The 26,017-nt window shown below is 44.5% G+C and overlaps 1 protein-coding gene across 7 annotated transcripts in view; it reads right to left on the reverse strand.

Annotated features, from left to right (window-relative positions):
* Positions 1 to 26,017, reverse strand: part of LOC119187166 (uncharacterized) — a 395,971-nt gene that overhangs the window by 109,861 nt on the left and 260,093 nt on the right. The window lies entirely within an intron of this gene.

Consider the following 26,017-nt stretch of genomic DNA (forward strand, 5'->3'; position numbering starts at 1 on the left):
GCATCAACAGTCGTGAGAGTGGCCCGAAGCTGCATTTATGAACATACAACCTTTACATAAAGTGTGCAGCAAGAAGACGTTCATAAAGGCGTTCTCATTCTAGAATTGATCCCACCCGCTTTCACAGAAAATGAACTGTGTGAAGCGATCGCTAGAATTTCACCACTGGACAACCACTTAAAGCATATTAAGATGCCCGATACTATTGGGCATCTGAATATCAGGGGACGCAAGCTAACCTCAATTAGCGGGCGGCCATCAGAGACTTGTGTCACGCAAGGGCCGGGATAGTGAAATATATGACAGTGGCGAGGCAAATGTTTCAACAATATGGCTGTAAAGGATGTGATTCGAAAGAAAGTATTTTCCTGTTTCGTGAACAGGTAATTTTTTATTCTTATTTGGGTCAAGCTTCAAGGAACATATAGGTACTTATCTCTATAATATGACTTAAAGTTAAAAGCCGAGTATGAAATACCGAGTTTTTGTTCCACGAATATCTTTCCAAAAACGTTGATAGGGACAGCATTGAATGCCTCCCGAAAACAAAATGATTTAGGCTAGTCAGGTAAGTAGGCTTCATAATAATGCATATCCGTGAAAACAGTCATGCGGAGGTCGGGCCCCCATTCAGATTCCCACCGACCGACCGTATGTGGACCACGTGAGCGCGTTTGAGAACCCTGAAGTAGAGGGACGCCAGTGAGGCCAGCGGCTGAGGCAGTCATTCTGTGGCAGTGGCTTGACGTAGTTTTTGCGCTCAAATGCTTCGATTCCTGGTACTCTCCCACCGACCGAACGACAACCGTTGCACCCACAAAAAGCGGAAAGCACCGCTTCAAGGTGAGAGTACGGCAGGCGAGAAAAGCCGCTGGCGAACATTGAGGCACTTTTGGTGGAGGAAGCCTCCATTACGGGGTGGCTAGTTGTGTCGCAAATTGTTGTGTTTTTTTTTTTGCGCAGGCAATCTTTCACAGCGTAGACATTATTAGACTCGATGTAAAACATCTATGTGCTAGCAAAAAAATAGCTTAAACGGCTCACGTATTTTCGAAATGCAGCATAAAGGCTACAACAAGAACTTGAGAACAGTTTATGTTCTTGTACTTACAAGTGTAGCCGATTTATCTATTTATTATGTCATGTATGCAGTTATATTTTTTGTTAACTGTCACCAGACTGTACAATGGAGCCGATGCCTTTGACAGGAACCCCAGCCTTTAGCCCCAACTTTCTCCTTTGTATGAAAGGGAAATCAACTTCACTTCACAATAAAGTGTCATTCTTCTTACAGAGCAAGTTACCATGCTATGTATTAGAAATTATATAAAATGCAGATATAAGCAATATAATTTTGTTATAACAGATAGAACAAATTTTGCACAACCGCTTGCTGCTTAGAACATGAATATAAAACAGCTTCTACCATTAAATATCAAACTGGTGTTGACAAAATTCCAGCTTACATCACTTGTGTGGACACAGGAAAGTTGAAGCAATGTATGTGTATGGATTTAGAATATACGACCAATTAAAACTAGGCTGAGTGGCGAATCTTTCCGACCTTGCAGCTGCCTAAACCTTTGTTGTAACGAAAATTTAGCAAACAAAAAGGTGGGACACTTTCTAAAGTAAAAATGCTCATTTTTGTCCATTAAAATAGGTGATAACGTAAAAGAGATGAGATTTGCATGGATGAGACTCAAATTTCTCGAAAGAAAATTATGGGATTGTAGAAAAAACTGTGCATGGCGTACCAACTTCACAAGTATTTCGAACAGACGACAGCTTGGTTTCATGTATTTTGCTTGCCAGAAAGAGCGTATGTCTAGTAATTTGTCTTCCTGTGGTTCATTGCTGTAATAGAAAAGGCGAAAACAAGGTCGATTTCAAGCTGCAATATCTGTGAGACGTATTTCTACCACCAATCTTTCATGAAAATTCATTGTACGCTTGTGGCTCATACATAAAATTAAGTAATATATATTGCTACTTGAAGTAGAGGGAGGCATCATGGTTTGTGGAACACATAAACACCTTTAGTTGCAATTCTCACCACTTTTATAAACATTACTGCTTACAAGTGTGTATTTTAGTGAACGTTCCACGGGGAATATTAAGTATTTGAGCACCATGGAAAGCAGTGTCAAATGAAGCCGTACCTGTATTCGCAAATTTGCACTCTTATCTTCCATCTTCGGCCCAGCACAATATTCTTCTTTTGGTGCTGCAGCCGTCGGCCAAAAAGCTCAATGAGGTGCACCTTATTTAGGATAAGAACAAAATATCACAAGCGAAGAGGTATGCCAGCACTACCACAAATGAAATCTGTCCAGACAGGTCAGTATAGTTCTACTTTGAGTATACATGGCAAATACGCACATGACCATGGGTGACGTAAAATCCCCACGAGCGCAACGCAGGATTGCCCGAGCTTGGCGAAACCACAGATATTTCCGAGCTCTGGTGACAACCCCTTTTGAACGAGCCAACCCTGGTATAGAGAACTTTATTGAACCCTACGGAAAGGTCAAATCCATTTATCAGTGCGCTGCTTTCCAATGGTTATGGTGGAACGTGGCATCGCGTCAAGGATGGTTGACTAAATTAAACGGTGTTTTCAAACCAGAGGCATCTTCTTTTGTTTGTCGTTCCACTGAGTGCGGAAATGCGCCGATGCAATAAAGGTGTCCGAAACTTTTCTGATGATACAATTTGAATGTGCGGGCTGTTTGTATTCGTTTTGAAGTGCTTAATGACTGCGCTAAGCATTGTTTAGACTAATCATCAACGTGGGCTTTGAGAGTAGTTCTGACCGAGCGCCTTACATCATTGTGACCACAGATAAACGTGAGGCCACGCGTAAATACATCATGGTCGGCCTGTACACTCAGCGAACTATTTGGCATGTGCGCACCCTCTCCGTCGTCTTCATTGTCTGCTAGCTCCCTCTGTGCGACTGACTAGCACGTACACTGACTAATTACCTATTTGCATGGGCGGTTTACTTGGCTAGTCAAGTCAGGACATGCTATGATTAAGTAATGAAGTCATGTCATGCTAAGACCGATGTGATTACGTCACATCTTCATAGGAACAAGGCAGTGCTGTCATGTAAAGCTAAGTCTGTTCTCACTAGAACATGCTAATTGATACGCTATGTCATGATAATTAACGCAGTTAATTAATTCATGGTACTTAACGCAACCTTATTTCGTTACGTTAAGAGAACGCTAAGTAAAACGATGCTAATCAGACGCTACAAATGTGACATACTAACCATCATCCAGCACCGGAGATAATTGCCGTCCTAATTGAAACTTTAACAATCAGACAAGATTGTTCAATGTTATGTTCATTAGGCACTAGCTGACTAGTATAGTCACAATTAGGACATGGTTGAAGCAGTCTTCACTTCAAAGCAGACCAAGCAAACGGAGTAGACGACTGACCTAAAAAGCTGAAAGAAGCCAGGTTATCCCAAGGTGCTACCTTGATTGACTGATATGTGGGGTATAACGTCCCAAAACTACCATGCGATTATGAGAGACGCCGTAGTGCTCCCAAATCTGAGCACACGGGCCAAGGTGCCACCTTGCACAAGTAGTGGAAAGTGACCAAATTATTTTATATGCTCACAAGCTGCTCCTTAGCGTCCACAGCATGAAACGCTTGACAGCCAAACCAGCACAATGACAGTCACGAGTTCAGCTGGGGCCTTCTCAGAATCAACGAGCTTGTACCCGAGTTCACGCGTCAATCAGTTTGATTGACAGATGCCCGTGGAGAAAATGGGGTCCACCCACCGCGTTTGCTACAGCCGAGGAGCAGCGTTTACGCCGCAACACCAGTGAAAAGCACGATTCATCTATCAGGTGTATCGCACAGACTATGAACACGCACGAGAAGTAAAAGTTTTATCATCACGTGGTTGCGATGTCTCACACATTCAATTTCTCCACGCTTTTGACGTATCTACTCGCTGCCGAGTGCCGCCATGATGCCAGCGCCCCTGGTGACAACATATTTTTATATTTACCTGCAATATTTGAAAGGAGTGAAACAAGCTGCACTAGAGTGCCACGTGTGTGCCCTTCCGGCTTTCGAAAGGGGAAATTTCCATGCTGCAGGTGGAACGAAAGAACCTTCCTAATAGATTTTATGATGCATTTGCGCTTGAAAATTGTGGCTAATCTCCCTGTATTAAAATAGGTATAGCGCGAACGTGAAACGTGTCTTCACAGAGGCAGTTGAGCGTCTTTTGTGCATTTTTTGAGCAACAGTAACAAATTGCCAGGTCACGTTGAGAACAGCAACCAGCTCGAAACTTGCAGCACAAGCCTCAAGCAAAAAGCACGCTCAAAATAAGCCTGCACAGGACAAGCGTGGGCTAACTACTGTCAATGCTTTACACTTAAAATTGCGCTTTTCAAACAGAAAGAAACACACAAGAAACGAGCGCACAAGTATACACAGGACAAGCGCGAAAAGCTGTCAAAATTCTTCCTGCATCGTGTGTCAGCAGCGCGCTCCTTTCAGAAATGCGGCCGCAGTAGCGTTCAATGTGACCTTCGTACTATCCCGAATCACGAGTCTCATAAGCGCGCCCAATGCGAGCCCGTCGCGCCATCTCGCCACTGATAGGACTGCCGCGGACTGCCAACGGTGTATGGTGTATGTAGACGCTTCCACGGTTTACAAAAACAGGCTCTCTATGACATCCGGTTTCGTCCAGTGATGCGCCTTATTAGCGTCGGTGGACAACAAGAGCTTCAGAGAATAGTTCAGTGATTTTCTACTGTTTTCTTAACTTATACGGAAATATATATTCAAATAAACGTTGTTTTGAGCTACATAAAAGGTACAAAAGATTGCCTTGTAGAAAACGCGAGTTCCTTCCACGTAAAAAACATCAAAATGGAGACTTTCCTTACCCTTGAAAAGAACTTCAAAACGTGCTTTGAGTTTCGACGTTAGGAGTTGGTGAGTGAGGTGACCGGAAGTTTTTTTGGGGTACAACGCTTGTAACCTTGAAACCGTCCATAAGTCTCTTGCGTTTGCATTTACAGACAACGTATGCGCTCCGTTGCGTAGAAGTTAACGTCGTTTGTTGACAATTAAGAGGTTGCTGGTTCAATTCTGCCCGACGGATGCTTGCCACGATCTCTTAGTATGAATTTTTTAATGTCCCAACCGTGACGGAAGTACGTCCACGAAGCCGTGGTGGGCCGCGGTATTAAACAGGTTCATGCTAAAAGTTGCGCAAAAGTCCTTGCAATTGTGTGGTGGGCACGACGCTTTCCAAGAAACGACGAATGATGGGATACTAATGCCTCCCTACTGCACAAAAAGTATGATGATTGATGGCGTGGTGTGCTTGTGCCAGTTACCCAAGGAGTGTTAAAAGAAACATTCTAAAAGGCCACTTTTTAGGCTTTCGCTGTGACTGTGCTGCGTGTTTTGCGCTGATCTGGACGTTTTTAGCACCAAGCATATCGATGCGGCCAACAGCTAAATTTCAGTTACACGTTGAATGAGGCGTTCTTTCCAGTACCAGAGGCTGTGAAAATTAGCTCTAGTTGAACTTCAAACACTACAATCGTATTGCGTTTTTAGCCGGTGTGACTTTGCAAGGATTTCCAAAATGCTGGTTGTTCACAAGCTCATAAGCTTCACAGCGGTAGGCGCAAATACTCAGACGATTTCTTAGAAAAAAGTGATGAGTAATGGTGAAGTTTGGCATTCTGTATTCAAATCAGCAATATTTCAATTGACCCACTATGATCAAGTATATATTGGTAATTTAATTCCACTAATTCATAAATGCTTTGAAGGCTCCTATTTACAGCGCAGGTGTTTTTGTTGACTGCTTTCCGAAATAAATGCATCTGATAGAGTCTTTTGGTATGCTTGCTACTGTGTGCTTTAATGCTTTGTCAGTGTTCACTCACAATAATTGCGAAGATATTTGTGACTAAAGTGCCTATTGAGGCCAAAATAACTGATCCTCAATGTGATCAGAGCTACTCAAAATATATAAGTTCATGATGAGGAACCTTTTCGCTCACATCCTATAAAAGTTGAATTTCTGTTCTATTCTCAACGATTGTGGTCTTCTCAGGTACGCAATTTCCATCTTCGCATTTCTGGAATGAATGAAATAATGAAATGAATGAAATAAGATTACACAAAACACGTAAGTTATTATTCAAGATAAACCATCATCATGACATTTGGTAGAACGAAAGGTTAGTGAGTTGCATTAAGCACTTGTGTTCTGAGATATTCTTTTCGCATGTCGTCATAGTTTAAAAATAATGACTGTATTTGAAAAAATCACACGACTCATTTCTCAACATCATTGCACACGATTACATGTAAACTGTAAAACGCTTTGGAGTGATTATTCAGGCTATCACTAAATGAACTGCATGTGTGTAAACTACTGGGTGTAAAGATGAGAATAAGGACACGTTGTACAGACAAACTGTGACACGTGAAGACAAAATTACAGAAAAAAGAGAGTCAGTCTATATCCGTGCTTTCGAAGCTTTTTTTTTAGTTTAGCGTATTTTAATGGAATGCGAACTATCCCTGTCCAACTACTTGGTTCATCATACCTGAGCCGGATTAGAAACATTGCAGGGGCTCCCATCTTTTTCCTGTTCTGTAAGCTCTCTCGTCGCAGAATGCGTACTTGAGTTTACAAATAAGCAGCTATACCTGCAGTTGTTTATTCCCTGAAAAAGAAAATTATATATATATATATATATATATATATATATATATATATATATATATATATATATATATATATATATATATATATTGTATTGTATTGTGAAAAAGGAGGAGTCAGAAAGATAAAACAAAAAGAAACACCTTTAAAAAGTTCACATATAAAAGAACTGACTCAAACTTTTCTTAATTCGATCACCTCCAGAAAAAAAGCCGTGAGAATCATCCTAAATGAATCACATGATGCCCTCACAAAGCTATATTCGAAGATCTTGCTATAACAGCATTGCCAAACTAGTTCAGTATACTTAATTATATAGAAATAAAATCATGGATACTAGAAAAATAACGACCATTTTCCAGGAAATCTCGCCACCCTAACTGCATTTGCAAAAACATACGCTACATGAAGCTAACAAATGTGGATCATCCCCATACTTTTGTACAAACTACGGCCGCCAAATGCTGATGTAGTTTCGGCCGCAAGCTGTTAACGCCTCCACTAATATGATAAACTAAACCTTAAAAAAAATACCATAACTTGTGAAGTAAGTGCAATTGCTGCACCTACCGTTTTAATTCTGTTATCTTAATGTTTAATTACTTGTACACCTATAAAGCTTCATAATGTTCATAGGGCTTTCTTTACTGCCACGTAATTCGTTGTCCACTGTTGTTTTTGCATTGTACAGTTTTGTAAATGGGGCACTCGCCTTTGTCAAGCCGTTATAGGCTTTCTTGCTACCCCTGCCCCATAGCTTCATCAGTGTTGTATTGTTTACTTTTGATGCTGAAATAAATATAGTTACTATTATTATATCACATGTCAAAATAATGCGCAAATACAAACAATACACAAATTTACAGTTGATATTGAAACTCTAAGCAAGAAAAGTTGGCTAAGAGCACTTACTTTCAGTCTGATGCAGTACGCGGTGAAAAGGCAAACTGATAGATGCTGCTTTAAGCAAAATACGGGGTGACACGGCGGACGTGATGATGACGTATATACCTGGTAGACAAACGAGATATATACGCACGCGGGACAAAGGGTAACATATAATTGACAAAAAGATACAGAAAGTTCGGGCGGTTTCTTTTTCTTCGTAGTTATAGTGTTTCAATGTTCTTAGTTGTCATTATTCAAGTCAATGAGTCCGTAATTCGAAACTTACAATAAGCAAACCTAACAGCCTCCCTTTGTATTGGTTCGTCTTAAATCCCAAGCACTTCATCGCGTACTGCTGGCAGTTCTGGCATCTATCTATCTATCTATCTATCTATCTATCTATCTATCTATCTATCTATCTATCTATCTATCTATCTATCTATCTATCTATCTGGCCGCCTACATCTTGGCGCTCTCATGATCACCCCATTGGGGCCAACCAAAATTAGCATGCGAAAGCAAGACTGTTTGATGAATATGACTCACTAGTCAGGACAGGGATAATGTCACGATCGTGTCGCACACGTCATCAAACCCTTTCCGCCCGACATATGGCTTACACCCGTAGGTGGGTATGTCCCATTCTGATGCTGGTATGTGCCACGGGTGATATACAGTTTATGTCTACCTAGGAGTGGCGAGAACAGACATCGGTAATTTTAACGCGATTGCGTTTACAAAACAGCTTTCTTCGAGAGCATTCACGTGATGAATGCAAGTAAATAAATTTGCAGACCCCCAAGCTTCGCTTCAAGAGTTGAACGCGATAGCGATGTTCTGTCTCTAGTGCGTACTGAGTTGAAAATCACTTGTGTCAGTGAAGCTATCACTTTAGCTGCATTCTAAGTAATAGGTAGCATGGTTTATAGCACTGCTAATGGACCTTTTTTAAAATTCAGCACCACCCATTGAACAAAACCGAACACACATTTTTTCAGCCCATGCCTTAACAAGAGTTTCCTAACGTACTCTACAGCGAACTCTGGCGCTAGTGTCTATGGGAGCTGGAACGCACGAAGCTTCAACGAGCATGGGAATGATGAGTAGTACACAAATTTGTCTAATCTTCGTACTTATGGCCTGCTTTTGGCTCTGTGTGTTCGTGTGGCTTGGACCTGTTTTCTTGCGAAAAAAAATCATCGATGTTCAGGGTTTGCGCTTCATCATTTTATTCTTTTAGAGTTACTTTCCCAAAACGGGTCACGAAGATCAAAAGGGTTGATTTTTTTCTTTCAAAAGAAAACTGAAACACAGCCATAAACGAAGCCACAAGTACGAAGACTAGACAATTGTGTGTACTACCCATCATTCCCATGGTTGCTGAACGATCGCAGCGACAGAGTCTCCTCTAGTTAATTTCACGAAACTCTGTGGTCTTGTCCACTCAAGGGACGCTCATTGGCGTACGGTCCAAACGCGGTACACGTACTGAAGTAACCCTAGTGGTGTCCGTGTGCGCTGCAGGCAACGCTCACCGGCGTCACTGGGCAACGCCTCTAAAAAGAGAGAGAGAGAGAGAAAACTTTATTAAAAAGTCAGTCAATTGTTCAGGCATGGCCCGTCGCCCCTAGCTGTCGGCCGGAATCCCTTGGGACGCGGCAGCAGCAAGGGCTTGACTCATGATGTCGCACTGGACGTTGGGATCTGGGTTGCAGAGCAGGGCCTCCCAGGATTCTAAAGTGTGACAACCATCGCTTCGACTTGGACATGTCCACACCATGTGGACCGAATTCACTACCTCATCACAAAATTTACACTGGGACTGGAAAACTGTGGGGTGCCACTTGCTGTAAAGTGCGGGGTTTGGAAAAACCCCGGTCTGTAACTTTCGCCACAAAAGCTCGTTTTTTTACTTAGTGAGTTGTCCGCTCTCGGGTATACTTGCCGATTGAGCCTGTAGTGTGCGACGATTTCATGGTATGTGCGCATATACTCGCTTTTTTGTTCGGTAACTTGGGAGGTTCCAGGGGTCGACCGGTAGGTGAGACCTCGGGCGACCGAATGAGCCTCCTCATTCCCTCTAAGTCCTTGGTGAGCTGGAGCCCAGACAAGCAGAACCTGCTCTTTGGGTACTCCTACCATGTTTAATATACGGACGGCAGTCTCCGTCACCCTTCCTGATTCATAATTTCTCACAGCGTTTTTGGAGTCGCTGATGACCACCCTGACCCCCTTTTGGCTGATGGCCAAAACTATGGCCACTTCCTCGGCCTCTACAGTCTCGGCACCAAGGACTGTGCAGCACGCAATTAGGCCACCATCTTCCCTGACCGCCACGGCCGTGTGTGCCGCTTTTCTTTCATATTCCGCAGCGTCTGTATACGCGACGTCCTGTCGACCGGTCTATCTGGATTGTAATGCCTCTGCGCTGGCTTTACGCCTGCTTTCGTGAAAGGTAGGGTTCATATTTCTGGGTAGCGGAGGTATCTTTATCCTCTCCCTTATCAGTATCGGTATGTCTTTTGAACGCGCTTGCTCACGCGGGGGCTCATAGCCCAATCTCTTTAATATTGCTCTCCCCGTTTCAGATCCGAGTAGTCTTTGATGTTGTGCAGTCACAGTAGCCTCAGTTAGCTCATCGAGTGTGTTAGATACCCCCAACTTCATAAGTCTGCCAGTTGACGTGTTTGGGGGAAATCTGAGCGCGTTTTCACCTTTTTCCTGATAATGGTGTCGAGTTTGCGCCGCTCTGCTTGGTTTAATTTTAAATAAGGTGCCACGTACACTATCCTACTTATTATGAAGGTCTGCACTGATCTAAGGAGGTTCGCCTCCTTCATCGCAGCATGCCTGTTTGCTATTCGTCTGATGAGACGACATGTCTGATAGAACTCACTTCCAACCTAGCAAGAGTTTCAGAATTCTTACGGTTCGCCTGAATCCTTAGTCCAAGGACACGGATAATTTCTACCGCGGGGATCTCTGCGCCGTTAACATACAAGTGGATGTTCACTTCAGGCCTGTTGTGGAGCCGCCGTTTTCCGGCGGGCATGAGGAAGACTGCTTCCAACTTTTCGGCCGAGCATTTAAGTCCTTTGGGCTCCAGGTACTCCACGATTTTATCAATGGCGATTTTTCACAGCACGAACACATAATATTCTTCTAAAAACTGCTCTCAATGAAAATCTAGGGAAATCTAGAGAATTTTTTTTTCACTCCAGAGAGAGAAAAAGTGGCTCCACAGCTTGGCAACACTGTAGCAGGAGCAGCCGTCAGAGACGCTCGCCCTCGTACCGAAGGAGGAGGGTAGGGCAGTGCATTCGCGGCTCATGTTCCAGGCATAATTTTTTTAAGAGGCGATTCTGCAAATCGCTTCTTTCCCCCCTGTTGACAAATTTTTCTTTTCCCCTAATCAAACAGAATTTCTCTAGATCTAGGGAAATCCCTAGAGCTGGCAGCACTGCTCTGCGAACACAGCAATGCTCTCACAGTTGCCTCCGAACAGCCGTGATGTCACGTGACAGAGCGATCCAGTTATGTCACGTGACTGAGTGGTATGAAGGCGAGCGGTCTCACGCGGTGGCCGGTCGCAACGCAAGGCAGGAGGCATGGCCTCCGAGATTGCTGCTGGCAGGAGGCTTCAAATTGAAAACAGAGTGACGTTCCAGGCATAGTTTTTCTAGGAGGCGTTGCACGGGGACACAGAGCCCGCCAGCTCACAGGAGTGAACAAGATATGGCGGAAGAGCCATGTTGCCAGATTGAATTTTCTAAAGCATTTATTGTGCGCGTGACATCTTTTCGAGCTTACTATGCACCCACTACGTGGGCTTAAAGGGCCCCTCTCCAGGTGTGAAGATTTTGAGCTGACAAGCGCAATGCGTAGATGAGGCGTTCAAGATCACGTCTGCCAAAAGTTGTAACGCTACACTCCGCGGAAGTGGGTCAAATTTCAACATAAACACTGCTCCCCCTTACATTTGCAGGCGTGCGCCCAGAGAGTGAAGGCATGACGTGCGCATATGAATGGCCCTACTACGCACACGGCAACAGTTACGTTGTCCTCTACGTAGACGACTATGCTCTGTCGTTGCCAAAAATGGCACGTGACATGGCGAAAACAATTTAACATGACATGCGCAGTTTATGTATTTGTTGCTTGAAAAGCATAATAAATCTACAGATAAATAATGAGACGTAATAATGAAATGTGAGCCTTTTTTATCTTTTTCCTCGTGAACTGCAACGCGATGCGGGGCTAAAGTGCCGGTGTTTCGCAGGCGTTGATGTCCCCGCGGTCAGCGAGCAGATTACAGCCGTGCAACACTCTTAAGGCTGTTTCAGATGCCGAGAATAATCGGTCTGTTCACTCCAATTGCTCTGTTCGCAAGCGTCGATAATGGTGGTTTCATTTCACATCAGCCGCGAATGGTCTGCCATTTTCGCTCTACGACTGGAGCAGCGCGTTCTTGTCACCGCTCATTGTGACAGACATAAATGTAATGTAATAATATGTGCATTATGATATCATGAAGTGACCGTGAACGGCAACGAAAGGCCCACTTGTTTAGTCATTCAAGAACACTTTCCAGTCTGATTTCATTTTAAAATGCACAGCATTGGCCATTACCAAAACAAACACGTCAACTCTATTTCGACGGCTTGGCTGGACCAGCCCCATTTCAACGGGTCCTGACCAAAAATTGCTGCTGCCGCTGCGATCAGGGCGACAATTTCCAACATGTTGGAAGCTCGGTGCGGACCGCTGCGGTGGGAGCGAACTGCCCTTTTTTTCGCTTCGAGCGAATTCGCAGCCTAAAAGTCACTACTTTTTAAGTCATGTGAAACGGCCTTTACGCGTTCGCGCACTCATTGTGCTCATCTATTCTACCGCGCCTATGCCAGCGTTTCCAACCCATTCCACGAAAACAGGCAGTAAACCTCAAAACAGCGATGGTAAAAAAACAGCTGGTTATTTCAGTTTTGAAAGAAATCACCTCATTCCGCCAACTTTGCCACATCAATTGACCCCAACGTGCAGCTTTCCACTGCCTGCTGGGAAGCGACATGCTCGTAACGCCATCGAGTCCCAGCTTATGAGGGTTATCCCCGGAAAGTCACCACAGCATCGCGTGGCGGATACCTGCTCGGGATGATGAGGGAGCGGCGTTTCTTTCGTCCGTACACGTGACGACCACATGGTCCCACCAGGCTGTACAACAAGAGCTTACGGCGTTTCACACGCTGTTTTTGCGCAGAGACAGGGCGGGAAGCCGAAGGCTAGCGGCGGTGTTTAGTTAGTGCAGCAGTTCTTCTCCCCCGGCTGCTGCCGCTTGTAGTAACAGCCGGGCGGGGCAAATACGAAAAACCAGGATCGAAGTAGCCTGCTTCCAAAATGTTGTGGGTAGGGGAGGGGGTCGACGGATGGAGAAGATGAGAGGAGGGTGGCAGATGAAGAAAAAGACGAAGCTAGCGCACAGGTGTGACGTCTCTGGTGCTCGCGTTATCGTTCTGATTAGGCGTCATCAGGCTTTTCTGTGGCCGAGGTCAAGATGAAGAAGAGGGGGACAAGTTTACTTGTCGAGAGAGATCGGGGTAGTAGTGGGGATAGGGGGGGGGGGGGGCAGGCAACTATTTCCTGTGGCATGTACTCGGCGACCAGAAGGGGCGCAACTCTGCTGCCCTCCCTATTGATGGCCCGTCACCAACCGGTCCCTCGGAGGCCCGGGTGGATCCCGACAGACCAACGGGCGCCCTGGAATCACCGCTTCTACAGACATATTGCCGATGCAATAATCGGCACCATGATGTCACTACCAGGTGATAATGAGGTTTGATTGATATGTCAGGTTTAACGTCCCAAAACCATCATATGATTATGAGAGACGCCATAGTGGAGGGCTCCGAAAATTTCGACCACCTGGGGTTCTTTAACGTGCACCCAAATCTGAGCACACGGGCCTACAACATTTCCGCCTTCATCGGAAATGCAGCCGCCGCAGCCTGGATTCGAACCCGCGACCTGCGGGTCAGCAGCCGAGTACCTTAGCCACTAGACCACCGCGGCGGGGCGACAATGTGGTTCCCCGGACGTTTACAAGAAACGAATAACGGTAGAGGAGGCCGTTCAGATCGAGCATTTATTCACCAAGTATCTGTCGCTCGTCTATATGCCCGTCCGCTACCTAGGCTGGACACACTCTTGGAGAAATCTTAGGACACCAGCGTCGAAACCACGGTGTTACTCCCCACCCCATTCTCGGCTAAGTGAGAAATGAACGGATACAGAGTACATATAGATGCGTTCCACTCTATTTGTGCGCTGTAGCATTTCATAATGCATTACCATCTAGCTTACTAAGCAGCCCACGTTAAGAGTAAAAGAAGCACATACTGGCGCTGCATGCAGGCAAATAGATATGCGCACCTGCGTTTAAAACATTCCATCACCCAACAGCAAGAGCCAATTCTTACCCGTGGTGTGGAGGACAGCGAAGGCTTCGCAGCATTACTTGGGGTTTGTAAGTTAAGAGAGAGAGAGAGAGCAACTTTATTGAAAGTGCCTGCATAACTAAGGTCAACAAAAATTGACACGGCTGATGCTCCGGCGTGAAATGGCGTATTTTTGTTGACCATCTGTTGTCTGACCTCTTCACAACGTAGCCCTCTAAGGTCAGTTTTAAAAACGTAGGTGCTCTATACCAAGTTCCACCATTATTTTACTGGCGAATTTCTGTTACCACTAAGGTGTTTCTTGAAGACACTCAAATGAATTAGAAAAAAAGTACTTGAAAAAGTTCCCTGGCAGGGAATGCAAGCCAAGACCTCTCAGTCCACAGCAATGGGCACCCAGCGCTCTACCGACGACGCAGTTCTTTATATGGCGACGAGGTTCCTTATATGTCGACGAGGTTCCTTATATGTCTCCTTAGAGGTTCCTTATGTCTCCTTATATGTCTCCTTATATGTTCCTTATATGGACGACGAGGTTCCTTATATGTCTAGTACAGCGTCATGACAGTAACGAGTGCCGATAAGGAGCGTTTCGGTGACGACGCATTAAAATGTAGAGGTTTCAGCAAAAAAATGATGGCCGCGCTGGTTGCAAGGTGTCATTCGCCGAAGTTCGCTAAGTCGCCGAAGTTCACTAAGAAATGCCTCGCATATAACAATTGACTACTTTTGTGAACACACGTTTCACTTTAGTGTCATACCAATACTTTAACAATAAGATTTTTTTCTCTCTGCTTTCAGCTTTACTCCATCACAGAAGTTCCCTTCAGTACTGTGGAGGCTATAGAGCATTTAACCAAGAGTGAAAATACCTTATGGTGTATTCATCCAAACCATGTCCGCCTTCTCAGCGTCCCCCTAGCGTCTGCACGCACGTATTCGGCGTGTGTTTGCGAACAATGCGGCGCGTGGGTACTTTCTTGTCCTGACTGCATTCATTATAGATGTCTCCTCCTTCTGCCTGCCTCTAGGTCTGGGCTACTTAATTCACCGTTTTTCGACCGACTTAGCATTTCGCACCAGCAGTGAAGTACCTTGGGCACTCTACACTCCCTGCCCTCTTGACATCTGCAGCTTAGTTTAAGAGCTACATTTATGAATAACAGAAGTGGTAGTCTTCCGTGCGCTCATTGCTTTTCTTTACTTTCTTCTATATACTTCAGCTTTATATACTGGTCTTGATTTTGTGCTCTAGCGCGCACATATATGGTTAGAACTGAGGCCCGCATAACTCTTGAACCTGTCGTCTTCAGCGTGCACTAATCCTCGAGGTCTCATGGGTCGCTTTTTGGATTTTCGTCCTCAATTTATGAATCAGTATACCTGCAGCTGTATTTGCTCTAACACTATGAGTAGTACCCGTGGAGGTGACTTCGATCCGTGTGGAAGAGGTAATTACAAGTTACATAGTTTTTCGCACTCAGTGTTTTGAATTTTATTCTCTGTACTGGAAACATTAGCTTGTCTGTTTCCAGTATGCCCTAGTATTTCTTGTGAGGTCGACGCATCTTCCTTCTGTGAGACTAGATCGCCATTGAAGGGCCACTGGTCAGATGGTGATACCACAGACGAGCACAGTAATTTCATTTGTACTTCTGCCTTACTCCACCGCCCTACTGTCTTAAAGTGCGCCTGCGGATACATTTATATATTTGAAATCTCATATTGTGATCGTACCTTTGCCAGAAAAATGTGGAGCACATAAACATCTGCACCTTTCATCTTGACATCGAAGTGATCAATATCTATTATATCCTCTTCTGTGTCTGTTCTACTGAAGACATTGTACTCTCCAAACAAAAGTTTATGAATATCATGGAAATCACACGCTGACGTGCACTCCCGCATGCAAAAAAAAAATTCTATAATTGCGGTGACTTGTGTGATAATTTCGTGCCCTTGACTGCGGTTTTCAAATAAGACCTCTATGATCCTGTCCAGTATCGGCAATGCAACAAATCAATAGCCGGCAGCATCGCCCTGCAAAGTAGGCGTCAACGTGGTATCTGTCACGATTGTCCCAAAAGATGCTCGGATTGTCGGATTATGCTACCCGATGAAGGTGTCGAGAAGGCTTAAACCTCACACTTCTGCTTCACCCAAAGGTGGTGTCAGGAATGTCAAAGGCGGTATCAGGAGGTTTCAGATGCGACCGAGAACCCATAAGAATCGCTTGATCGCACCCATGAATGTCCTTCCCGTGGGTCTCATGACACCGAATTATAAGAAAAGTGACAAGGTGCCATCCATATTGTGAAGCCCAGAGCTTACCTGCTGTTTTATTGAACGTATTCAACCAATCGAAATGATTGCGCCCGCACTCTTCTATTGCAAAATTTGGATGAATGCATGTTGTTGTTTTGTTTGTTTAGTGCATGCTCAGGGTGTGTGCGTTCGGGTAGTCGGTCCTCGTCAAAGAGAGCGCGTCAGCCGTTGGTCTTTGTAACCGAGAAATGTTTGCATAAGAAAAAAAGGATAGCCGAAACAGCTGAAACAGCTTCATTTCATCATCTCCCTGTATATTTAAACGAGTACTGACAAAAAAATTGTGTTTCACATTTTTTGCTGCAGCAAGTTACTGTGGGTCTAATAGTGAAAGCACGGTCACACCACTTGCTGCAGCGCTTCACATATAATGTATTTCGGCCTCTTTATTACCGACTAGCCACAGTTTCACTTTGGGAGGGCTCCAAGCACGATAGGCAGTCGGGGGCAACAAACGCGCTCAGAATCCGAAAAGTCACACGTAAGCGCGACGCACTTGCACGATGCCGGCACACTCTGCTTACTTTTTTACGCTGCATGTACAACACAATGTAGTGGCCATCATCGTTGTCATTATCTTTATAATCGTGGTATGACGGCCACAATTTCTTTGAGGCTTTCACATTTTCAGCACGCTCATCGTGGACACGGATTCGCAAGCAGCCGCCACGTACTCGCCAGCTAACACAAGCGCGGCCAAGAATAATTGTGAGTAGATCACCCTTATTTTAGCTGCACCAGCTCGGAGCATGCCTGCGATGGTGACGCACATCTCTGAACTTGGCGACCACCTTGAAGTCACCTTAAATAATGCCACTGTCACGAGGTGCGCTGTATAGCACGAAATCGTGCAATCCATTGATAGTTACTTTCCAAGCCATATTCGCTGTCGAGGTTCAGTAAATAATGTACGCATGTTACAGCAGTTCATGCCACGGGCTCTCTCAGCCGCGTAGTTTCGCACCAGTACCTCTTTGAGTTCGCTTCTAAATACGCAGAAAATATTCTGGAGTACATTCACCGAGCACAGATTTTACCAGGTATAACTGGCTATGTGTTTTATACTTTATAGTTGATAAGGGTATGACTGGCGTCTATGTAACCAAGTATGTTCACAACTCATTCCGCATATATACTGTAAGGCAAAATTACCCGAAAAGGAAGTAATGGAGCCCAATAGGCGTGCGCGATGAATGGATAGACTGTTGAGCACCAACTACATAAGAAAGTGTGCAGCGCGAAACCACTTAGTCTCCAAAGGGATGAACCGCCCGGGGCTTGCAGGCAGCGCGAAAAGCGTTGCCAAAGTAACTAGCCCTCCTTCTGCACACAACACATATCCTTCTCCTCCTCTGCTGGCTCAGTCTTTCCCCGTATTTTGCCGGCGACGGATCACGTTGCGTCACGCTTGGGATGCTCGACCACGGCCGCCTGGATTCGACGATCAAAGAATTACGACGTGGTGCTTGTGTGTACGCTTGGATGAGCGTCGGCTGCTGCTTTTGCGTTTCGCTGCGCCCATGAAGTCTGGAGCAAGCCTCGACACGTCACCACGCCACGCTGTATATCTGTGGCTTCAAGATAGTCACGACCAACACATGGCAGCAACAGTTGGGGAGGCCAATATGGCAGCCAAGAAGTCAACAGGCCTATCGGATATAGGCTTCAGCCCGACTCAGGGCAGAAAACAGCGTTGGATTCTAAGGCAAGTAGGTTATCATTCTTTATTCTACTCTACTTGTCGCGTGTGCGATGCGGATCGTGCTTGCCGGCAACGGGCTTGGTCGTGTTGTGTATCGCGCGCACGAAATTCACCGCGAAAGTCAGCTTCGGCATCTGCAGTTCGCCTGTGCTTTGCGACCGCCTGGAAATTGGCCGCCATTGCCGTCGGCCTCCCGTACGCTCGCTCATCGAGTGCTCGTCTGTCTTCGCCGCCGCGGTGAGCTCCGGGCTGACGATATTGGGCTGAGATCTCGTCGCTGTGTTGGCAGTCGTCGAAAACACGTTGCGGGTTTTCGACGACTGCAAACACGTTGCGGGTTTTCCATTGCGCGAGTCCGCCGCCGCTGGCCGCGGCGGCCGACTTGCGTTTGCGCGCTGCACTCGCTAGAGTTTGTGGGAAAGGGCCGCATTACCGTCGATTTCTTCGGCGCTAGCTTCAAACCTGCTCGGCGCTGTTCGTGGCGGCGGCCAAGCGTACGCTCGCTCTCCTGTTCGAAGTTCGCTGGCGGCAGACACTTCGCGTGCAACGCCATGTTAGGACTCGCCGACTTGTTAGCGGCACGGAGGTTCGCGGAGTTTCCATATATTCCCGTAAGAATCTTACGGAAATATATGAAAAATATATGGGAAACATATGTATTCTTTATGGAAACATATGGAATTATTTCGCATACGGAACATTTCAGTACGGTACAGGAATCGAAATGAGTCTTCGACGATGTGTGACATCATGGTGAAATTATTAGCATGTCATATCTCACGTATGTTTTCATTTCAGCTTGCACGAATTTCTCATATGCATTTGTATTCATCCTCTGTCACATGTGATTCACTATTTTACATACTTATTGTGCAGCCGTGGGCACACAGCGTGCTGAAGACTGTGTGCGCTGGTGTCTGCGATGCCTGTCATCCATTTTTTTCGTCAGAGGAGCTTCAGAAGGACTGTGCAAGGTGTGAAGATAAAGCTATTTGTGTTTCATATTTTAACGCTTGTTTTTATATTAACGTGCACGTATTTGTCATGTGCGTGCATCTTCATATTCTGTCATTTGTGTCTAACTTTTTTTTACTATATCATTCTACGTGCAGCCGCGGGAACACAACAGGCAGAAGGCTGCGGGCGCTGGCGTCTGCAATGCTTGTCATCTATCGCTTCCGTTGGAGGAGCTCGCCAAGGAGTGAACAAGATTTGACAACGAGACTGGACTCGTACACTTCACAGTCAATTCACTTAAAAGAATGGAGAAACTTCATGTGTATGTAGAAAAATAAAAGATTTTGATGTCTCACTTTTGTCTTTCGTTGTTGCCGTGACTGCGAAAGCAGTTACACATAGGTGGCTAACTACTTTTTTGCGTGTTATTTTCAGCGCAATTTGTTGCTCGCTGCGCAGAAAAACAGGCGCAAAAAGTATTAGGCCTGGCGGAAAATATACAAAAAACAATGTTTGAACTGGGGACAAAAAGATCATGTGAATGGAGTATTTGAGTGGATCAACCGTTCGTCCGGCATGGTTCAACTGTGAGGACTAACGGTTGCCCGGTAAGGTGTAAATATGGGGATTGCAGTTGCTCCATAAAGGTGCCAAAGTGAAGACTAAATGTTAGTCCTTTGAGGTGAATTGTGGGACTAACGGTTACTCACTAAGGTGTAAATGTGAGGACTAAATGTTAGTCCCTTGAGGTCATCCGTGGGTATTACCTCTTAGGCCTGGTGCCGTTAGTCCTTATATGGATTAATGGTTGTGGCAGCCCCATTATTCCCCAAAAGGATGAACCACACACCGTTTCAACACCTATTTGCATTTGAGTGTATAGAAGAAGAGTTAAATTCAGTAATATATTCTCACTGTTTGGCAAGGTTCAGTTATTACCAAAGAGCGCCTGTAGATAATGTAGATAGCTCGCTATCACTAGAAGTTTATATCTTCTACATGATAGATTATATTAGCAATATTCAACTGATACAAACGATGGATAAATCTCTTTACGATAACATATTTGTGTGTAGAGATTTTTGTACCCAGACAACATCATGCAGAAATAAAGACAATTATACCCAAAACGTTGAAGCCACACCTTTTACAAGGAGAAACTACCTCAGGAAATAACTATACAAAGTTGTTGAGTGCGCGTATCAGCCTAAGAGCTGGTAATGAGCATTGTTGATGCTTCGCACCGCTTGCGCTACAAACGATGGTTTTATACCAACAAACAGTTGCGGAGTGTTTACTGTGCACATGAATAAACAACGAACATACTTTTCAACAGATTTTGTTCTGTATTTAGTACCTTCTCGCGTGTAGAAGCATCACAGCCTCAAAACATACGTCAGTTCTGTATTTTACGAGTGCACATATGACTCAACAGTGAGACCACTATTAGAATTTGCAAAAATGAGATAAGTCGGTAGTTTCAATAACTGATTAATTGATTGATAAATGTGGTTTAACGTCCCAAAACTACTATATGGTTATGAGAGACACCGTAGGGGAGGATTCCGAAAATTTCGACCACCAGGGTTTCTTTAACGTGTACCCAAATCTCGTGTACCCAATAACGTGTACCCAAAGTAGAGCCAACTACAAATGTTTCCTAGAACGATGACTCAAACTCCCAGAAAACTTTTCATTGAGTATATAAAAACGATGGCCACAGGACAGGTAATGAAAGACGAGAGTGAATAAACAAGTCTGCAAAAGAAATTGGAAAAAACTTAGGCCTGCGTTCAAGGCACAGCACAGTCTAGGCAAAAGCTCGAAGAACGGCCTTTCAGAGCTTTTTCTAAACACTCATTGGGTGACTGATGCAAGCACAATTGCAGGGTACCCACTACGGCATTATTAATAATAGTTGTTGGCTAGTGGACCAGCATTCGCTATGCTATTTTTCGTCATTGTTCTGAGAAGCGTTGTATCCGCTAAACACTTGTAAGGAATTTTGTGCCAATTGTTCATGAAGTGGCTAACGGTGCAAGAGCTATGTCTGGAGTGGGTTTGCGCCACAGTTAATAGGTGATAAAAAACAAGCTTTTGTAATGGGTTGGTGCATCGGACGAACCACTCATTACGCTAATCCCAATGTGTGACGCCTGATTGTTCTTTTGCTGTTCTAAAACACTTTATTACTCATATTAACGTGTTTCCTTCCCCGACACCTTCGTCAAAGGAAAGTTTGTGACCATGTCCGAAGCAGCGGCGTGGTTCACTGGTAAAATACTGAGCTGACACGCAGCGGACCCGTGTTTGAGCCCCACTGTGTACTTGGTGCCAGGTTTTTCTTTTTTGTTTTTTCGTCTTACTTAGTAATAGCGGTTACGGACACCATCAGTAGTTGTGGCGGCAGCCGCTGCCGCCACAACTGCCGGACAACTACTACGGGCAGCGGACAACTACGGCGGCGCGCGTGACCTGAGTTTTGATCGCATATCAGGTTTGGGTGCAAAGCGACCCTTTTCACTGTAACTAAAAGTTCAAAGACCTCGATATCGCGGTCACCTATTCGATCCTGTTGTTTAATGCTAAGGCACGCACAGTGTCGCAGACAAGGTTTACAAGTTCATGTCCCAACAAAAACCCAATAAGAGCAGATTGTTACGTGCAACTTTTAACAGAATCCTGAGGTACACCACAACATATACTTTTTCTAGAAATTTGTATGCAATTTTACTATAACGAGTTCGTGTCATACAAACTTACAATCTCCTAAAACTTCTAAACGATGTCTCTCACCTCCCTTACGTAGTAATACTCGTCCACTTTCTTTAACTCTTCACACTTTGATTTTCTTCGTTTACGCACTTCGGGATCTTCTGGCGGAGTTATATAATCATACAGGCAGCTGGCATTTTTACTTCTGCATCGAGGCAAGTATTGATAGGTGCAAAAAATAAATATTCGTTCGTATGCTGGTTCATACGCACGCCTTTCATGACTAGTAGCAGCACAACTTCTAGAAGAATTAATAGTTACATAACATCGCAGCTTTTAAAACTCCGTGACCAGTGACTTGGGTAAGCATTTTATAATTATTTGCAAATGCGTTCAACAGAAAGAGCTGTTTTGTTAACTAAAACGCAGTGAACATTGAGTCAATTAGGACATGAAACCAAGAGAATGATAGCTTGAGAAGGTTTATGCTCAACAATCTCTAACTTCAGACAGCCAGGCATTGTTGGATGAAAAAGTTTCGTGAAACCTTGGAATAGTTTTGAAAAAAAAAATCGACAGAACCCACGTACCTTGGAAATCAATGTAATGCGAAGCACGCGCAGGCAAGCTGGCTGTGTTGAAGTTTCTCATTCAGCAAAGTGTTACTAAGTTATGCTATAAATATGTACAATAGCGTACACAAATATACGTTGAACAGATTCCTATGTTTTATATCACCAGTTGTTCTTACAGTTCTTTACAAAGTCGTAACAATGCCAACAACAACATTGATGTTAAAAACATCAGAAGCGGTAAGCTGATATAAAGCGCTGCTACTCGCGAGGATCGTAGGCCTGGACACTGCTACAGAAACAAGCGGATGACACGTGACTACAATTGGTGTGAACCTGATGTGACGGCTGTATCGTAGGAGTACATATGTAATGTTTATAAATGTAGGGTACCCTTAACCTTCTCCGTTCAGAATTGATCGCGAAAGAGATATCCTGTACCGAGCGCGTACTTCAAACACTTAGTGAGTGAAAACTTTTCGAGCTTGCTGTGCACTCAAAACGTGGCAGAAAGGCTGCCGTTGAATGTGTGTGTCTTGTAGTGTGTGACTGGCTTTCAGGTATGAAGCTATTATGATAACGCTATGTTCTTACGACCAATGCCAATGTACGCTAGTAACTCGCGTTATTACGACAATATTTCATGTTGTATTCAGAATACAGGACGCGTTTGTTTGAAAAGCGTTGAAGTCACTTTCAGTGCATTTCCAAGCAGAGGAAGTTATTTTCACGGTGTTCCCAAGCAGAGACGTGGCTCGAGGTGGAAATTCCCAGTGCCATGCAGTGGCCCTAGTTCGATCTCCACTTTGAACCAGTATTTTGTTATTATTTATTTTATTTACTCCGGTCTCTATGGTTCGTTCATGCTCAAGAAGATGATTTTCCCCTCACAACCACCAACATTGGCACTGACGCCCACACCTACGCCGGAATTTCGGCGAAACGAGCTATTTAAGACTATCACGTTTAAATAGGAAAGCCAGTACTGCAACCACGATTGGCGTTTCATGAACATTATGGTCTGTTTGAAAGGTAGTTCTGAGGCCTCGCGTGGCTCTGTGGTGAAATACCTGATTTCCACGCAGAGAATGCTAGGTTTCAATTTCTGCTTGGACAATGACATTTATTCTTTGCATTCGTCCAGTCAACGCTGCCGACATACGCTTTTTTTAACAATCCAGCGCTAAAATTACCCCTGTGTGTTCTCGCCGTCCCGATGACATTCAAATGCTGAGTAACTCAGGGGATGAATTGCAACTCATGATTACGAAGTTAGACAAGGAGAGCGGAAAGGTGGGTCTTAAAATTAATTTGAAGAAAACGAAAGTAATATACAACCACCTCGGAAGAGAGCAGCGCTTCGAGATAGGTAATAGTGCACTTCAAGTTGTAAAATACTCTGTCTACTTAGGACAGGTAATAACCGCGAAGCCGAAGCACGAGATTAAAGTAACTAGAAGAATAAGAATGGGGTGGAGCCTATTTGGCAAGCACTCTCATATTATCACAGGTAGATTGCCACTATCCCTCAGAAGGAAGGTATATAGCAGCTGTATCTTGCCGGTACTTAGCTACGGAGCAGAAACCTGGAGACTTACAAAGAGGGTTCACCTTAAATTGAGGACGATGCAGCGAGCAATGGAAAGAAAAATGGTAGGTGTAACCTTATGAGACAAGAGAGGAGAGTGGATTATGGAACAAACGGGGGTTAAGGATATCATAGTAGCGCGTAGACAGGATAGCCACTGGTCATCAAGGGTAACTAACTGGATTCCCATAGAAGGCAAGCGGGTTCGAGGGAGACAGAAGGTTGGGTGGGCAGATGAGATTAAGAAGTTTGCGGGTATAAATTGACAGCAGCAAGCACAGGACTGGGTTAACTGGCGGAATACGGGAGAGGCCTTTGTCCTGCAGTGGACGTAGGCAGTCTGATGATGATGATGATGATGGCGATAATGATGATGTTCTCGCCGATCCTGGGTAGATATAAACTACAAAGCAACGCTGTTTTTGGGAAAGTTTCCCCCAGTGTAGGGAAGCCAACCAAATGTCTTTCTGGTCAAACTCCCTACCATCTCCCTTTTGTTGCGTCCTTCCATTTTGCAGACTTTACCACACAAGTTGCAACAGGTGCCTTCGTTTAAAGCCTTGTTGGCGTATATTAAATTCCTGTGTAAAATTCAGGGGACAAGTTGCGAAAACGGCCTCCGGTTTTGCATTTTCCGAAAAGCTCTCTTTCAATTCACGTACTATTTTATTATGAAGCTAACATACCGCAACTTTATTGGTAGTTCTCGTCAGAGATGTGCTTGTTGTTTCCGAGACCCACCTATGCTCCAACTTTGTTTCAGAGATGCTGGAAGAGCTCGCAGTGCTGGGAAATTTTTTTAATACCATGATCGAAAGCGTGTGCGGATTTGCGACACCAACAAGGTGCTTCAATGCCTCAAAGAGGTCCTCTCACTCCTGGAGTGGGCAGCAGGCACGCAATTATATCTCCTGTAGCGACATTCGCTTGCTGCTTCTTGAACTGCGTTAATGTACGCAATTCCAGGTCATGTGTAAAAGAAGTGCCACTTCTCGTAGCAAGAAGCACATGGAGTTTTCTTGTGTATAGGTATTTCAATATAAAGGAAGACAGCTGAATAGGTCCGCTGAATATATTCTTCCAAGGAATATATTCCTTCAATGCGATGTGATCTTATACACTATTTTTGCAGGCGTCCAAAGCCCGTCACAAAACATGTAACAATGCACTTTTAGCAGCATGCGTTTGAGCAAATTGATCTGCGGAAACTTGAATAATTTGATTGATACGCGAAGTTTAACGTCTCAAAAACCACCATATGATTATTAAAGACACCGTAGTGAAGGGCTCCGGACATTTCAATCATCTGAGGTTCTTTAACGTGCACCCATACCGGAGCGTACAGGCCCACAGCATTTTTGCCTCCATCGAAAATGCAGCCACTGCAGCCGAGACTCGATCCCGTGATCTTAGTGTCAGCAAATTTACTGAAATTTATTGTACGTGAAAAAACAATGCATGAAAGTGAAATAGGTACGCAATCAATGAAAGGAAATGCCCATAGAACTTTACGTTTTGAATGATGCGCTTTCCTATACCCGCTCGGGAAAGCGCTGGCCCGGTGTACACTATATTTAATATCTAATGTTCTCGTGAAAATCAGTACGATTAAGCGGTACCGAACAGTGTCGGTTACCCACTTGAAACTTGTAAATGCAGGGCTTAAGTGTAAAATAAACTATCGCAGTACTGACTCGGTGAAGTGTTATGACCACGACTACGACATGATAACCTCCTGTTGCCCATTATAACACTGACCACGCCTTATAGCGTATTTAGCATAGAATATTGACGTTTCAATCCTCACAGAATACTTACGTGCTCTGCATGTGTGTACTTCAGAAAGACATGGATTTAGGTGTACAATGTATAAAAAGAGCTCAACCCTGAAATAACGTTGCCGCTCAGTCTCAGGACTTTTCACCATGACGTTTTAAAGGTTATCTGAGATGACATAGTATTCTGCTACTTCCCTTTTTCGTCGCTGTCCTGAACGCCGCCATAAGTACGATGTACTGCCTGTCCACGTTTACATAGTGCTGTTCCCGTCACCATCTGCTCCTTTGTTCCTTTCTGCGC

Source organism: Rhipicephalus microplus, chromosome 8, assembly GCF_043290135.1.
Source record: "Rhipicephalus microplus isolate Deutch F79 chromosome 8, USDA_Rmic, whole genome shotgun sequence".
Lineage (NCBI taxonomy): Eukaryota > Metazoa > Arthropoda > Arachnida > Ixodida > Ixodidae > Rhipicephalus > Rhipicephalus microplus.